The sequence below is a fragment of the Musca autumnalis genome, unplaced genomic scaffold, assembly GCF_047663935.1.
Source record: "Musca autumnalis isolate F117 unplaced genomic scaffold, ASM4766393v1 scaffold_5, whole genome shotgun sequence".
Taxonomy (NCBI): domain Eukaryota; kingdom Metazoa; phylum Arthropoda; class Insecta; order Diptera; family Muscidae; genus Musca; species Musca autumnalis.
This window is the reverse complement of record NW_027412088.1, coordinates 90,916,971-90,934,676: the sequence shown is the minus strand read 5'-3', so window position 1 is coordinate 90,934,676 and position 17,706 is coordinate 90,916,971.

The following is a 17,706-nucleotide window of genomic DNA, read 5'->3' as shown; positions in this document are numbered from 1 at the left end:
ATTAAAATCCCCCAGGACCAGACCATTATGACCTTGCAAGAGCGGGCTAATGTCAGGCCTATAATCAGGGATACAGCTATTTCTCGGCGGGATGTATACATTCAGCAACTCTATCTCGGCAGCTCCACACCTGACTGCTACCCCCCATACATTCCATGTACGGGTCATTAGAGACAGGCTCAAGCGAGACAGGTCTGTATTGGACAGACTGGAAAGCCAATCCCCCACCTTCACTTCTGGTGCGATCTTTCCTCAGAACATTGTAACCATCACAATGCTCTAAACTGTGGTTGTTGTTCAGCTTGGTTTCCTGCACCGCCGTGACCTTGATGTTCTTCCGACTCATAAAATCTACTATCTCCTCGATCTTACCTCGGAGTCCATTGCAATTCAATTGCAAAAAGGCTGCATTTTCGGAGATTGGGACAACAACGGCTGGTGTTAAAGGCTGCATGTGCGGTTGTTGTCGAGGGGACTGCGGGGGAGTTTCGTAATCAGACGACGAGGGAGTCTCGTAATCCGACGACGACTCACTGGGGACTGTGTTCACGCAGCATGCAGCAACATAGTCCCTGTCGTAGTCCCTCACGTGGACGAGTCCAGAGCAACCCCTTAGATGCACCCACTCCTGACATCTATTGCATCTCACCGAAGGTTGAATGTGGGTGAAGATACGGATGTAACAAACTGAACACAGTTATATTGGTCCTGGGTTTTCCTCCGTCCCGGCTAGGACCAATAGAATTCGGAGCAGGCATTCCGGGATATGCTGCTCCCAATACAGAAAAACGAAACAAATATGAACATGTACACAATGAGGTGGCAGCCGCTGGCCGGAACATTGTTGTTGAGTTGTTCCGGGTCAATCCGGTACGAAAGAACCCGCTGCCGTGGGATTGCAATATAATGGACACATACGCCCTTTTGTTCAGGGACGTACGCAGGATTTCATTTCGGGGGGGGCCCAACTTGACCAAAAATCATGAAAATTGAAAATGGTGTGTAGGGTTACGTAAAGCTTTTTTAAGGTTTTGCTGTTGATTTTTTATGAAATATTGACACAAAGTATAAAAATTCAGTAGAGAAAGATCACAATATTTAGGATACAATTTTAACTTTTTACAGAGTATTAAATATAAATTAAATATAAGATATTTAGAATTGAAATTGAAACAACGTTTGGTATAGTCGCCATATAAAAGTTGCGCCCCGTTTTCAGTATTTTGGACCTATATGATTAAAAAATATAGGTCAACGTTATGGTATATCCCAGAATTTTAAAAGTACAGAGAATTGACATTATTTCTGCTATCGCAAGATTTTCAGTATTTCAAAGCTCTTAATTTAATTTTTAGAATATCAGCTGTAATGCAGATTTTGGGATTCCCTTTTGTGAAAGAGCCTCCATGCAGAAAGTGGTTAAAATATATCCACGTTTTAATCCAATCCCTACTTAACTACATTCGCGAGTAGGACGAATTGAGTTATACAGGAGTTATAGGGTATAGGGGTATAGTTCGACCCGAACATAACGCCTCATTTTTTTAATTACATATCGAAATACCAATACGACTTCTATAAATTAATTATCTTTAAAAAGAAGAATAACACGAATCTGCGAGCACAGATTGGACTTCTATATCTAGCTATTGTGTCGATAACCTAAGAATAAACTATTCTTTAATGCCATAAAAACGCCAAATTTGATTAACTAAAAACTTTAGAAATTTAAAAACGGACGATACAGACTACGATTTATAGACTCCAAATCCTTCTCAGAGTACTGTTTCAGCCTACAAAACTCATGTTTGGACTAAGCCACAGCATGGTCGATCAAATATCTCAGAAACCAACTGGCAAACTCTAGCTAAGTCGTGACAAAATAATATAAGTCGAAAATTTTCATGATTGTTGTTCCGGCCGCATTCTTTACTTTTGGTATAATGTTAAAGAACGCCTTAACTAACTTTAATTGAAAGGTGCTTACACTTGGGAAGTTTTTGCAGTTTCTTAAACTACAATGTTCATAGATGAGAAAAATCCAAAAACAAGAAAAAAATCGCTGGATGGATTTTTAAATAAATCGCGGTCAAAGTTCACATCTTTAGGTGTCTTTTAGGTTTTCACGGTTTTTTTCTCTACAAGATTGGCCTTTACTTCTTTTTCCTAAGTTTTACCATTTTTGAGATATAGAAGTTCAAATTGGGACAATGCACTGACTGTATCGCCTCCTTATAAAACAACGTCATGTATTGTGTCCTTAACTAACATTAGTTGAAAACGGCTTACACCTGGGAAAACAGATGGAGGGATTTTTAAATAAATCGCGGTCAAAGTTCACATTTTTAGGTTCATTTTAGATTTTCAGGATTTTGCTGGAAGCGGCAAGTCCTATCGAAAGGCAACTAAGGAAAATGTTGTAGCAGTGAAAATCCTCTTTAACATTTTCTTTAGTCCCATTTCGATAGAACTTGTCGTTCCCACGCAAAATCGTGAAAACCTAAAATAAACCATAAATGTGAACTTTGATCGCGATTTATTTGAAAATTCCTCCGGCGATTTTTGTTTGTTTTTTTTTCTCATCTATGAATAGTTACTGCGCCCACAAGCCATTTTAGTTGGTCTCCTTAGTATTTAGAGCTTTGAAGCATGGACTTTCCCCCTCAAAATTTGATACCGCAGTAAACAAGACTACAAATGTCAAAAAAGTCCAAAGGATCAGTCTTAAGCTGCACTTATGTTGAATTTTGAGAGGGACGTACATGAAGATGTTGGCCACACACATATTCTCTTGGAACTTGTTGTACATTTGGAAAAAATTTTATTTGAAGAACTATTTCTGGAAGAAATTCTGCGATGTGCAAAGTTCAAATCGAATCGATTACTACCATTTTAGCGAAATTTTTTTCTTTACGAGATCCAAAACTTTGACCATATCGGTTGATACGTTCGAAAGTTATCATGAGTTCCAGCCTGCCAGACAACTGAGATACAGACGGACGGGCTGTCCGTCCAAACATATCGCCCATTTACTCAAAGAGTGGCATAACTCAAAAAACGGGTTTTTTGAGTTAGCAATTTCTATTTTGTCTACGACTTCTATTTTATCTTGTGTCAAATTCTCATGTTGATATCTCTAAACATCAACGAGTTACAGCCTGTTTTCTAGGAGTTTGGCATAAATCAACAAAAAGGTTTTTTGAGGTTATAAAGCACTAAAACAATTCGAATCATGCTTGATCTTGCACAGAAATTTAGCACGAATGTCTTGGAAGATCTGTACAAAAGATGATCCCAATAGTTATTTTATTTTTTTGTGTATTAACCTTTTTAAGTTGGGAAGTCAAATTTCATTCCGCAGCTTAAAAAGCGTTTTTCTCGAAACTTGATTTTTTGAAATATAAATGAGCGATATGTGCAATTATAGGGAAAAATGCAAGTGAGTATGCTACATATAGCAGATTTTAGCAGTTTTTGACGAACACAAATTCATTTTTCTTCATAATTTTCTCCTCTTGCTTAGCAACAAATAAAAAAAAATGTTGGTGAAGGCAGCGAAACAAATTTCTAATTGGCTTTCAATATATAGTCCACGAAGAACGCTTCTTACATTTTGTCCAATAGACATTTTTCATGCACCTCCATTCCCACAATACTAAATTATTTTGGATTCAGGATGAGTGTAAAGCCTCGAGACCTCTATATAGCTTGAATAAGACATAACAAATATGGAGTATATTCATTAACGAATTCGTGTTTAAAAGTGGAATGATGTGGCATGAAGACGTAATTCAGATTTCATTGGAAGTTTCTCCCAAAAGGAGTATACAAACAAAAAATTTAAAAAAAAATCTTACATGACTTGATGTACATTTTCTGTACAGAAACTTCATATATATAAGATAGATATATAAGTTTTCATTTGAAAGCTCCTAACATAAAAAATGTTTATGACAAAGAAAAAATTTAATAATTGGTTACAGTAGCTTAATAAATTTTGTTCGACCAAACCATTTCGGGGGGGGCCCGGGCCCCCGTGCCCCCCCCTGCGTACGTCCCTGCTTTTGTTTATATATACGTACATACATGTTTTTTTAAATTAATATTTGTATAAAAAAGAAATATCAAACGACATTTAGAAGTAGTTTTCGCTGATTTTTACCCAACCATACAATGAAAAACGACAGATTTTTTAGGAATTACATTACTTTTGACCAAAGGTAGCACAAAAATTTCAAGAGTAGTATATCATAGCAAATTGCATCAATTTAAATTGTGGGAATTTCGCTCGATATTTCGTGCATATCAACTAAATGTACTTCGTTACAAGCAACCCAGAACAATAAAGAAACCCATTTATACATATGTTAAACAGTGCTTCCGTTATCTAACCGCTACATTGATATAGTTAGCATCAAGAGAGAGGTGACGAGTTAGTTGCTAGTTTCGTTTTCGTAATTTGCCTGAATCCGTCCTCCAGAAATTAAAATGCAGAGCCAAAATTAAATTTTTATATCTTTCCCAGAAAAGTTTTGGTTAATTTTACCGGCTAATTATTATCCGATCTTTATCCAAAATAAATTTGTCAGTATTGAACTATAACTGCGACCTTTAGGGTGAATGTAATTACACTGCACACAATTAAAACTGTGGGATACTTGTATATAATAGGGTGCAACTCTGTTATCTGACCACGTCCTGTCGTTCAGGATATAATATACATTTTACACACAAGTTTTGGTCCATTTAACCCGCTACATATTATCTGATCATCATGTTTAATAGCAAGTTTCTTATTCGTCGTAAACCCAAACCTTACTTAAAATTTCGCGCCGATCAGACTATTATTTCAAATTTGTAGCATCGGAGGAAAATGTGGTTCTCTACACTAAACCTATTATAATAATAGGCAGTAGGCCCGTTATGTAGCAGACACATTATTTGCAATTTGCATCAGGGGAAAGGTCAGTAGTTCTTTTTCTATATGTAGGCTACTTTGGCGGTAAATGCCATCCAGGAATTAAAATATGGACCTAAAATAAAATTTTGATATTTTTCATACCAAAGTAATGGTCCATTTCACCCGCTAAATAATATCAGATTATTATTCAAAATTGCAGGCATAATCTTCGACCTAAACTCTTAGCTCGTGCAAAATTTCGTGACTATTGAGCTATAATTGCGACCTTTAGCGTGTTTATGATTATACTACAAACAACTAACTGGATATATTAGGCTATAACTCTGTTATCTAATCATGCACACCAACACAATTGACATCAATAGAAAGGTCAAGAGTTCCTTTTCCAAACTTGACCGGAATGTGTCTCCCAGGATTAAAGATATAAACTGTATATAAACAATTTTCACACAAAAGTTTTGGTCCATTTAACCCTCTTAATCTTGTCTGATCACCATCTCAAATTGCAAACTTCTTCTTTAAAATATACTCTTACCTCGTCGACGCGATCGGACTATTATTGCGACCTACAGAGCAGCTACAAAATTGGTTAAATTTTGTGTTTTGGTCCGTTGCATTCGCTAAATATTTCACGATCATCACCAATAACAATAGGTGGCTTTTCTGGTCTGAACTCGACCTCCATGCAAAATTTCGTGTCGATCGGTCCATAATTGCGGCCTGGAGTTTGATTACAATTTATAATGGACAGACGGACGGACACAAATCTCAAAATCGCTTTATCTCGTCGAGATATGAAGATTGGTATACCACATTGGGGGTCTACGACGAATACTTCGCGATGTCACATGAATTTTTCCCAAAACAAACTTATAATACCCTTTCCACATAGTGGTGTAGGGTATAAAAAGATGTCAAAAAACTTTGGTTTTCTGCCTGACAACATTCTTTGAGGTGACCAACATCTAATTATGCTGATGTATCTGTAAGATCTTCACCTCCTCAAGAGATATATCCATTCTGGCAAACCATATTACATTCTAAACTTTTTCTGTTGAATTTCACAATGATAATGATAGGCAACAAGATGCGACACAAAAATGCGTAATTTTCAACAGCTTTGTTTTTGCAAGTTTTTAAGCAAAATGTGTTTAAAAACTTCATTTTGAATACGGAGAAAAAATTGTTTTACTTATATAAAAACATAATTTATTTCATTTATGTAATTGAAAATACTAATAAAAGTAAATATACATAAACTGTATATATTTACGTACTTACTTTGTTGGCCATTACAGAACATTTGTTCCATAGACCGAACTAAGAAAAGATCTCCATTCCTCTCTGTTTTTCGCTTGACTTTTTAGAATACCGCGCCTTTTCATTTCTTCATCCACTTGTATGCTCCATCGAAGCTTAGGCCTGCCGATTCTGCGTGCACCGCCATGTGGCATGTATTCATACGCCTTTTTAGCGGGTTCATCATAGCTCATTCTCATGATATGGCCTAGCCAACGCAATCGTTGCATCTCGATACGTTCAACTATATTCATGTCTTTGTATAGCTCGTGGTTCATACGACGTCGATATTCACCGTCCACGCAAATCGGCCCGTAGATCTTTCGAAGAATTTTCCTCTAAAACACACCAAGCACTGCCTTATCTGCTTGCGCAAGTACCCATGCTTCGGAGCCATACATTAGCACAGGTAGTATCAGCGTTTTGTATAGTGTTATTTTTGTTTGACGAGATGTGGCTTTGTTTTTAAATTGCTTACTTAAACCATAGTAGCATCTGTTGGCCAAAACAATTCTTCTTCTTATTTCACAACTGATGTTGTTTGTTGTGTTTATGGCAGTGCCGAGGTAGACGAAGTCTTTAACTACCTCAAAATTGTAGGTACCAACTTCCACAGTTGGTCCGAGCTCTATGGACGCTTTGCGCGTCGACACCATCAATTTGGTCTTTTCTGCTTCTGCTTCGACCTTCCTGAAGGTATCAGTTACTTCCTTTACTGATCGTCCCTTGATGTCTATGTCATCAGCATAAGCAAGTAACATGTGGCTATTGGTGTAAATTGTGCCATTTCTTTTGACATTTGCATCTCGTATTACCTTTTCCAGCAGAATGCTGAATAGGTCACACGAAAGGCTGTCTCCTTCTCTGAAACCTCTTTTGGTACAAAATTCTTCGGAGAGGTTCTTTCCAATTTTAACGGAGGACCTAGTATCAGTTAAAGTCATCTTACAAAGCCGGATGAGCTTTGCGGGGATACCAATTTCAGACATTGCATGGATACCTTTGATCGGAGTGGACTGTCGAATGCTGCTTTATAATCGACAAAAAGGGGATATGTGTCGATCTGCATCTCTTGGGTCTTCTCTAGGATTTGCCGCAGGGTAAATATCTGGTCAACGGTGGACTTGCCAGGTCTAAAGCCACATTGGTAGGGTCCAATTAGTTCGTTGACCATTGGCTTTAGTCGTTCGCACAATATCCCTGACACTATCTTATAGGCAATAGGGAGAAGACTTATACCCATATAGTTGGAGCATACAGTCTTATCTCCTTTCTTGTGGACGGGACATAGGATGCTCAGATTCCAATCGCCGGGTATGCGTTCTTCCTGACAGATGGTGCTAACTAGCTGATGTATACACCTTATTAGCGCATCGCCTCCGGTTTTAAACAGCTCGGCTGGTAAGCCATCGGCTCCTGCTGCTTTATTATTCTTCAGCCGGTTGATTGCTGTTTTTACCTTATCTTGGCCGGTCGGTATACATTCTATACCATCTTCTGGGATTGGATCTGTGGCATCATCGTCTTCACTACTATTGGATACCAGCAGATTGGAGAAATGTTCCTTCCATATCCTGAGCAAGCTATCTGTATCTGTTACCAGATTACCTTGCTGGTCTCTACAGGAGGATGTGCCTGTACCAAAGCCTTTGGTAGAATTTTCGGACTTCATTCTGGCTCCTGTACATCTCGATTTTTTCACACTCCCGCTTTTCCATTTCTCTCTTTTTTTTGCGGAAAAGACGTTTCTCTTCTCTCCTTTTCTCCCGGTATCTCTCTCGTGCGCTACGCGTTGCTACTGATTGTAAAGTAGCTCTATATGCCGCATTTTTCTCTTCGGTAGCAGCACGACACACCTGGTCATACCGTGAATTCCTTTGTGGAGGTCTCTGGAATCCAAGTATGGATTTTGCGGCTGTTTGCATGGAGTGGGCAATATTTTGCCATTGAGTTGTTATGTTATCGGGACAAGGAGTGCTCGCGTTAAGCAATTGGGCTAGTTGAGTGGAATATGCTGTGGCTATCTGTTGTGTTTGCAGCCTATCAATGTCGAACTTCCGCGTTTCGTCTGTTCGTGCTTTATTTGCAACGTTTAGACGGGTACGTACCTTTGCTGCAACAAGGTAGTGGTCCGAATCAATGTTTGCGCCTCGGAACGATCGTACATCCAACACGCTGGATGAATGTCTTCCATGTATCACAACATGATCAATTTGATTACTTGTTCTTTGATCTGGAGACAGCCAGGTGCCCTTATGAATATCGAGATGATTAAATCTGGTACTGCTAACTACCATGTTTTTTGCAGCTACAAAGTCTATCAGCCTCATACCATTGTCAGATGTTTCACTGTGGAGACTGAATTTCCCGACTGTTGGGCCAAAGATATTCTCCTTTCCAATTTTGGCATTAAAATCGCCTAGAATGATTTTAGTGTCATGGGCAGGGCAACGGTCATATGTTTCTTCTAACCACTCGTAAAATATATCTTTGGTCTGTTTGTCCTTTTCTTCAGTGGGAGCATGAGCGCAAATAAAGCTGATGTTGAAGAATTTAGCTTTTATTCGAATTGCAGCAAGTCTTTCATTCACTGGGGTGAAGCTGGATACCAGATGTTTTAGTCTCCGACTAACTACGAATCCGCAACCAAAGTCATGCTTTACGTCATGGCAGGTATAATACAGTGCGTCACCTTTAGGTGTTGTTGTGACGCCTTTCCCAATCCATCGTATTTCCTGTATGGCAGTAATATCGGTCTTGTACTTTTCAAGTACGTCTGCCAATGCGAAGACTGCACCTTCTCTATAACGAGTGCGAACATTCCAGTTGCAGATTCGCAGATCATGGTCCTTAAAACGTTTGTGGGGTTCGTCAACTTTAGAGGGGGTTGTTTTTCTTTTCTTTCGTTTTTTCTAGCCCGACGCCCAAACCCAAGTTTTTAACGATCTTATGGGTGAACGCGCGGCACATGTTAGCTCACTACCTTTAACGGGTGTTAAAGACAGTTCCCCAGGTGACACCACGGGGAGGTCAGTGTCCACTTGAGATGAAAGAGGGACCAAGATAAATCCTGGGCTTTGCCATGTTAAAACCGGTCAGGAATGTTCCTTGATATCTTCCACCCCCTACGTCACTGTATATATTTAATTATATATAAAATCTGGTTTCAGACTATTAAACTTTAATTAAAATTATTTATGACACTAAAAATAATTTACACTGTGCATTAAAACTTTTTCGACTTTAATCACTTTGTTACACTTTTATTTACTCGATATTTTAATTGTGATTTATTAAAAAACAATATCTTCACAATCGTCCTCTTCAAACAAAGACCAGCGAGCAACTAACACGTGTTTTTCGGGTTTTGTTTTTCTTCTGCTTGAATAATACACATTTTTTGTTGTGCGAAAACGAATTTACTATAGTTTGTGTTTAATTTCAGGCACTTCCTGTTGCAATAACAGTTTTTGCAACTCTTTATGTTTGAAATGAAGCAGCTTGTGTTTAATTTCAATCATATTCTGTTGAAACAACTGTTTTTGCAATAATTTGTGTTTGAAATTACTCATTCCCATAAATTGAACTATAGTTTGTTAATTATTACGCACCTCCCAAAAACTCAACAAATTAATCACTGTTATTTTCATTGCAATCTTCAACAAATAATTTAGAGTGTAGGTTCATATTTTTGAGGGTGAGCTTTTTAGGAGAACCTATAGGAGTTCCTTCTTCAGGGTTATGAGGTATAAAATATTGAGGAACACCACCTATTCGTTGTTTTCCCTACAGCCTCGGGCCTCGTCATTATAACAGTTTGATATGTTGCTGTTGTTGTTGTAACAACGAAAGTCTGTTCGCTCGTGTTCTACTTTAGTTATCAGATTCGGGTTCCTCGGTATCCAGAGTCAAAAATTCTGCAACATGCACCGGCTTTAAGAATAAGGGTGAGTGCGGTTAACTGGGCATCTAAACAAATGTAACGTGTCGTGTGGTCTCAATCCACATGTCGGGCATGTATTGGGTATTGTAGCATCAATTTGGGCCCAATACGAATTGAGTCGGCTGCGTTGTCCGGATCTTTATTGGGCTAAAACCACTCATGTATACCTTGGCAGATGGTGTTCTTCTGCTGCGATAGATAGAAGTGGTCCCCAAATACGGTATTCACACTGTATCTCTGTACTGCCGGCGCAACGGTATCAGTGTGAATACTATCCAAGCCTGCCTGATAGGTTCGTTGGTCTAGATGTTCTCGCTTATACCTCTCTCTCTCTCGTAATCATGAATATCTCTCCAGACGTGCCTGGTTGGGGAAAGCCTGTCCATTAAATCGTGATAGGGTGCTCACAGTGATAACACCCAAGCGGGTACGCCATCGACAAAATCCTGTTGTGTTGACGCACAGGTGAAACCTTAGCCTCCACTGGCGTCATGGGAAGGCACCCTGTTGCAGTCCTCAGGGAAGCATTCTGCCGCCGCATAGCTTGCCACAGACCGGCCTATTGCTTTGTAAGTGGTCAACAATGGCTTCAGTAGCGGGACCACCCTCCAACTTTCCAGGCTTTTGGTATAATATGGGTGGCCAACGATATCTACTCCGGGTTGATCCAGTTGCTTAAGCATTACCATTGCTATTCGGTGTGGGCAGAACGTCTGCAACACCGCTCAAGTGTAGCACACTTCTTTTCGCCCTATCATTCTGTTTTTTCCCCCGATTCGAGAGTGATTTAAACGCTGCCCAGAATTTACATAATTCTGTGACAATATTGCATTGCTTCAGGTCGTCTAGCCACTTATGTTCGCTTTCTATTCTATTAACTTCAAGAGTAAGTTCTCCAACTCTTGGGTCATCAGAGCTCGTACAACGAAGTTCATCAGGTTCATTTGCTATTCCGGTCGCCTCTGCCGGGAAATTTTTTTCTGATTTCCTGTATTCGACCAGCAGGAATGTAGCGAGCGGCAGCTGCAGTGCTTATATCCCAGAAAGTTCTACCTGAGGATCTGAGGACGTGGGTAGTTTTCTTAAGCGGTGATTGGTAAATTCTCCGACCCTTGCCAATCAGATTCCCATGTTTCCGCAAATTACGGCATCCAGAGGTTATGAAGTTGGGTGGTCTATTTACGGGGACGATGATAGGAAGGTGGTCTGAGCCAAAGGAAATGACAAATGGAGTGTTACCAGAATACGTCATTTATCAGACCAGGTGCCACAGTGGTGATATCTGGCGAACTGTGGCAATCTCTCATATCTTCGTAGAAGACACTCCTACCGTGCAAAACCCCTCTGGTCATTACCTACGATGGAATGCCAAAGCACATGATGGTCATTGAAGTCCCTAGCATCAGACGGTTATGGTCCTCTAAAAGTGAACTAATATCGAACATATTACGCGGAGCACAGCTATTCATCGTACGGCTGTACGTACACATTAAGCAGAACTACCTCGGCAGTACAGCACTTCACTGCTACCCTATACATTCCATGTATGGGTCACTACACACAAAAAAATATATGTTAAAAACTGCAGCAAACATATAATATATTCGGATGCAAACATAAAATATGTTTGCTGCAGTTTTAACATATATTTTTCTGTGTGTAGAGTTAAGTTCAAACGAGATAGGTTTGTATTGGACAGACTGATGTAGTAGGAAGGCAAGTCCTTTTCCTCAGGAAGTCATGTTCTGGATCGTGGCGACCATGATGTTTTACCGACTCATAAAGTTCACAATTTCGCTGACCTTATTGGAGACCGTACGGTATGACATGCACCCGAAGAAAATGCGCCAGCGTAACATTACCCGCAGGAAGAACTTGTTGCAACAAACAATCCAAAAAGAGTTGGTAAACTGTAATTTTTCCAAATTTTGTTTGGGAGGTACACGAAGGAGTATACCGATTTATTTCCCCAATAAAGTCGACCGTCCTCGTAACTTTTATCTTGCTTTTGGAAGCCTCAGATATAATTCGAAATACATTGTAAACCAGATTAAAAGGCTAGTCCAAAATAATTGAATTATGTATAATGTGCGCTCTGTAAATGAATAAGAACGTACAGCAGATTACGGAACCAACACTTCAGGAAAAATTGACTCCTCAACGACTGTACAGTTTTTTCCACAATAAATCTGCCTTAAACACATAATATATTTAATTTTTATTTTAAATTAGCATGGAATAGTTCTTCCATTTGCTTGTGAAAACCATCCATATTCCCATTCACGAAACATTAATGAAACTATTCATTATAAGAGTTTCAGTTGTTACATTTGTTAGAACGTAACTCTGTAACCCCCATTGAGTGCCATGCCATCAGAGCTAAATTATAGAGATTATGATTTACAGTATAAATGTTAGGGCTATAGCGGTACAAACTATTGAGCACTGTATGTGGTACGAACGTGTGCGAATGTAACACTTAAATTATACATTGTATTTATGTACCTACATACACACTCGTACATATACAAGGATGTACTGTAAATTATTATATCAGACCACACCCCCTCTTCGAAGTCATCAACAACAGCATAGAATAAAGTATAAATTTACAAATGAAGAATATTTTTCGTAGGAAAAAAATATTAAGCCGGCTCCGGTTGAATGTGAATTAAAGAGACGGTTTAGTATGGAAAATAATTATACAAGAAATAATTAAAAAATAACTAAAAAATTAAATTAACGTGTTTTATTTATAAATGCACTAAAAACTAGAAAACGCTTGCCCTTTATTGTCATTTAATTCTGTCGCCATTTTTAAATGCAAGAGTTTTATTTGAGAGATCTCATTGAGGCTAAGATAAAATTATTTTCTAGTTTTTGGTGCATTAATAAATAAAACACGTTAATTTAATTTTTTAGTTATTTTTTATTTTTATTTTTTTAGTAAATAGATTTTACTATTCCAAACAACTCCCTTCGAACTTCCGAACAACCTCCTCCTAACAACATCATCCTAACTTCCCCCTCTCAACTTGCCCTTTCCACCATCAATGGAACCCCATAACCAAATTACTAAACTACAATTTAGGCCAAAAAGGTAGATAAAAACTTCAAAATACCTGTAATCGGGTGGTACCGCTATATGGGGACTATACCAAAACCTGGACCTATGCCCACAATTCTTGCTGGTGAAGTTTCCGTAGCGTTGGGAACTCCAACTACGAAGTTATAGTCAGCATGAAATCGAGTCGTACCGCTGTATGGGTGCTATAGGAAAGAATCGACCCATATTGGTTTTGGTTCCATATTCATGTATTGTCATCCAAATCTGAAAAGTATGCAAAGTTTTAGTTTGATTGGTCAACTGGAAAAGTGTTAAAATTTAAAAACAAAATAATAAAAAATAACGATTTAAATTCATTCTTCAGCAGATATATCACCTTAAAATGTGAAAATAAATAAATAAATAAATAAATATCACCCCACCTTGGGGAGCTTGCTGCTTCACACTTCACATAGGATATGGATATTTCTAATAGTCTGAATGTGAAAACTTTGTCATCGATGGCAACTAATTAATCAGTATCTTCTACGTGTTGGGAGAAAAATAAATATCTTCAGAATCGTTCAAAGGACCATTAACAATCCAGCATGATGAAAACAATTACCAATGACAAAAGACTTTATATTTTTCCATGATTTATCTAACAATAACACGGCATCCAACACATTTAATTTCGTACTTTGATCCTTTTCTATTCTTGCCAGGATAGTGGATATTTGCCGATCCGGCAATGCGATTTTAATGATATTCCACCTTGGTCTATGGGTTCAAAACAGATGTGACTGGGTGGCAAAAATTCAAGCTTAATTGGCTTGAGACAGCAATCTTCGAACATGTTGTGCATAAGTTTGGTATTTTGTTGTTGTTTGAGTTTGAAAAAAATATACATACAACAAATTATTGAGAGAGAATTTCCTTCTTCATATAATTCGACGTTAAAACCGATAGCAAAATTCAAAAACCCGACGTTACAACCGGTATGACGTTATAAGCGATGACGTTATAAGCGATATTTATTTGTGTGGAATATAAAGGGCAGAAATTCGGGACTTTTGGATTTCGTGGCTATAAGCGATATGACGTTATGAACGACGATGTTATAAGCGATTTCGATAGTAGTTAATTTTGGTAGTTTGAAACGACCTACAACAAAGCACTATTTCCACTCTCAATAGTGTTGGAATAACTTCTACTATCATAATTAGACTGCGGAATCCTATGCAAATGCATATATGGTTAGGATGGTCGTAGAGAAAATCTGATTAGACAGAAACTCGTTTTATTACAAAATAAAACGAATTAGGCCCAGAAATTTTTGCATATTCTGCATATCGTGCATATTTTGACATATTTGTACATATCTGCATAAAAAGAGCATATGCAAAACCATATGCAAAAATATATTCAAGGATTTGTGATCTAAATATCCTACCAAAATGGCTGAAATTTGGTATTAAGTCTTCGTTAGGGTTATGCAACTTTACAACTGAAATCTGTCCGCATAGGTCCACGTCTTCATATAGGCCCCATAGAACGGTACCTACCGATATTCGGTATTTTGAAAGTTGTAGCTTCAATATCCCACCAAAATGACTGAAAATTGGTATTTAGTCTTCGTTGGGGGTATAAAACACTCCACCTGAAATTTGTCGGCATAGGTCCACGTCTTCATATAGCCCCCATAGAATGGGACCTCCCGATTTTCGGTATTTTGAAGGTTGTGGCCTCAATATCCCACAGAAATTACTAAAATTTGGTATTTGGGTTTCGTTGGGGGTATAAAACTTCCCACCAGCAATTTCTCGGTATAGGTCCACGTCTTCATATAGCCCCCATAGAACGGTACCTACCGATATTCGGTATTTTGAAAATTTTAGCCTTAATATCCCACCGAAATGAATGAAAATTGGTATTTAGTCTTCGTTGTAGGTATAAAACTTTCCACCTGAAATTTGTCGGTATAAGTCCACGTCTTCATATAGCCCCCATAGAACGGTACCTCCCGATTTTCGGAATTTTGAAGGTTGTGGCCTTAATATTACACCGAAATGGCTGAAATTTAGTACTTAGTCTTCATTTGCAGTATTAAACTTTCTCCCAGAATTTTTTCGGTATAGGTCCACGTCTTCATATAGCCTCCGTAGAACGGTACCTCAGGATTTCTGGTATTTTGAAGGATGTGCCCTCAATATCCACCCGAAATGGCTGAAATTCGGTATAAGTCTTCGTTGGGGGTATAAAACTTTCCACCTAAAATTTGTCGGCTTAGGTTCAGGCCTTCATATAGCCCCCATAGAACGATACCTCCCGATTTTCGGTATTTTGAAGGTTGTGGCTGTGGTTATACATTTCTCTATTTTATTGACTTGTCTGAAGAGAATTTTAAACAGAAAAATTGTACACATAGACATTTTTGTACCTATTATTGAAATATTTGTTGCATAAGAAAATATGTAAAATGCATAAATTTTGCATATGCAAAAATTTATGCATTTTGCATAATTTTGCATATGTCATATGTTTCGATTGCAATGTAATCAGAACCCAAAAATATGCCCAGTCCCAAAATTTGACATGAATCGGACCAAAAATAGGGGTTGCATAAAATTCCGCTGTCTAATCATAATATATCCCAAAATGTGTGCCAAATCCAATAAAACCCTTCAAAAATGGAAATAAAACCCCTACTGGAGAAACTGGAATACCGAATTTTTTGGTACTATATTCATTACCAAGCAAAATAGTATGTGAAATCGGGTTCACGGATATAATACTGATTAGGAGGAAAACCCCACTGATATCATTAGAAAATATTTAATAGTCATTATTCTGAAAGTCTGTAAAAGGGATCAAGAGAGCTGAAACTAGTTCAACTACACCCATTCCAAAGGTCAGATCATGACATATTAATCTTATTTGTGTAAACTGCTGATGTAATATAACAGCACTAAACTGATAAATACTTCGGACCAAAAATCCTGATATCAACCCATATACAATTTTTGGTAAATTTTAAGAAAAACAAGTAAAAAAGTATCAGTCGGCTTTGCCGACAGAGATATACCCTCAGCCTGTGTGGATTGAAATGCTTTTTTTCCAAAAAAAAAAAATGTTTTGGCGTATGAACCGACAGAAATATGGATTGGATTAAAGCTCAAAAATTTGCGAGGAATATTGATAGATAGGGCTTTTTTTTACCATACTAGCCTACAACAAGCATAATATCGGGCCACTAGGGAAACCTTCGGTAAAAATTCCAAAGGACCATCGAACAGACCCTTAACTACACAAAAATGTTGAACATTTGTATGGGTGGTACCACAAGGATTGGACCGATAGGGCCCAAATTTGAACTCAAACTATATATATAATTGTTCCACAAACATCCCATAAGGGACAAGGGAGACTTCTCTCATATCAATGAGTGCACCCCGATTCATATTAGCTCAATGATATGGGACCTACAGTTTATCGCCGAGTCCGAACGGCGTGTCTAAGACACCACTTTTGTAGAGAAGTTTTACAAGGCTGAAATACTCAGGAAATGTCGCAAACATTACTGAGGGGTATTTTGCCACCGTTGAAAAGTGTTTTGATGTTGCCTGGCCGGGGAATCGAACCCACGACCTTATGTGTGCAAGGCGGGTGTGCATACCATTGCACCACGGTGGCACCCAAACTCAAACTATGCTTGAACAAAATATTTCGAGATCGAAAATGTGCACCAAATCGGTTGGTACGTTTGTGAGATATTGCGCTTATCATTTTAGCGAATATTTTCGAACTTTTGTGGGAGAGGTACAGGAAGCAGTGGACCTATAAGCACTACCTTCGAATTTCATCTAATATTCGAAGAAATATTACGATATCCAAAGTGTGAACGAACGAAGTATTCGGTTCGCACTCTACTCTGTCTGTCTGGCTGGAGCGCACGATAATCTCTAACGGATTAACCGATTCGGTCCAAAATTTTGCTTTCGTAATATTTTATCCAAACTTCCTTCCGGTACCTCCCCCAAAAGTTAAAAAAATTTCGGAAAATTTGTGCGAATAATCGATTTTGTCCATAGTTTGCACATCGTGAAATCGATTTTGTCCATACTTTGCACATAGTGAAATTTTTACCAGACTTATGGGTACTTTACACGATATGTTTTTGCATATGAGTTGTCACTTCTCCCATACAAAATGTATATGCAAGGTGACAACTCATATGTAAAAAACATATCGTGTAAAGTACCCATTAGATGAGGTTCCAATGTGGACTCAATCGGTCCACTCCTTCGGATACCTCCCACACAAAATTTGAGAAAAGTACAGTTTATCACCTGCTCTCGAATCGATTTGATATTTGTTGTAGTAAATTTTATTGACTGCCCCCCATACTACGGTAGAAGTTTCATCAGGGACAAGTCCATACTTCTTGACAAAATAGGCTGAAAGTTGCAAAAAAAAACCCTATGACACAGTGTGTAG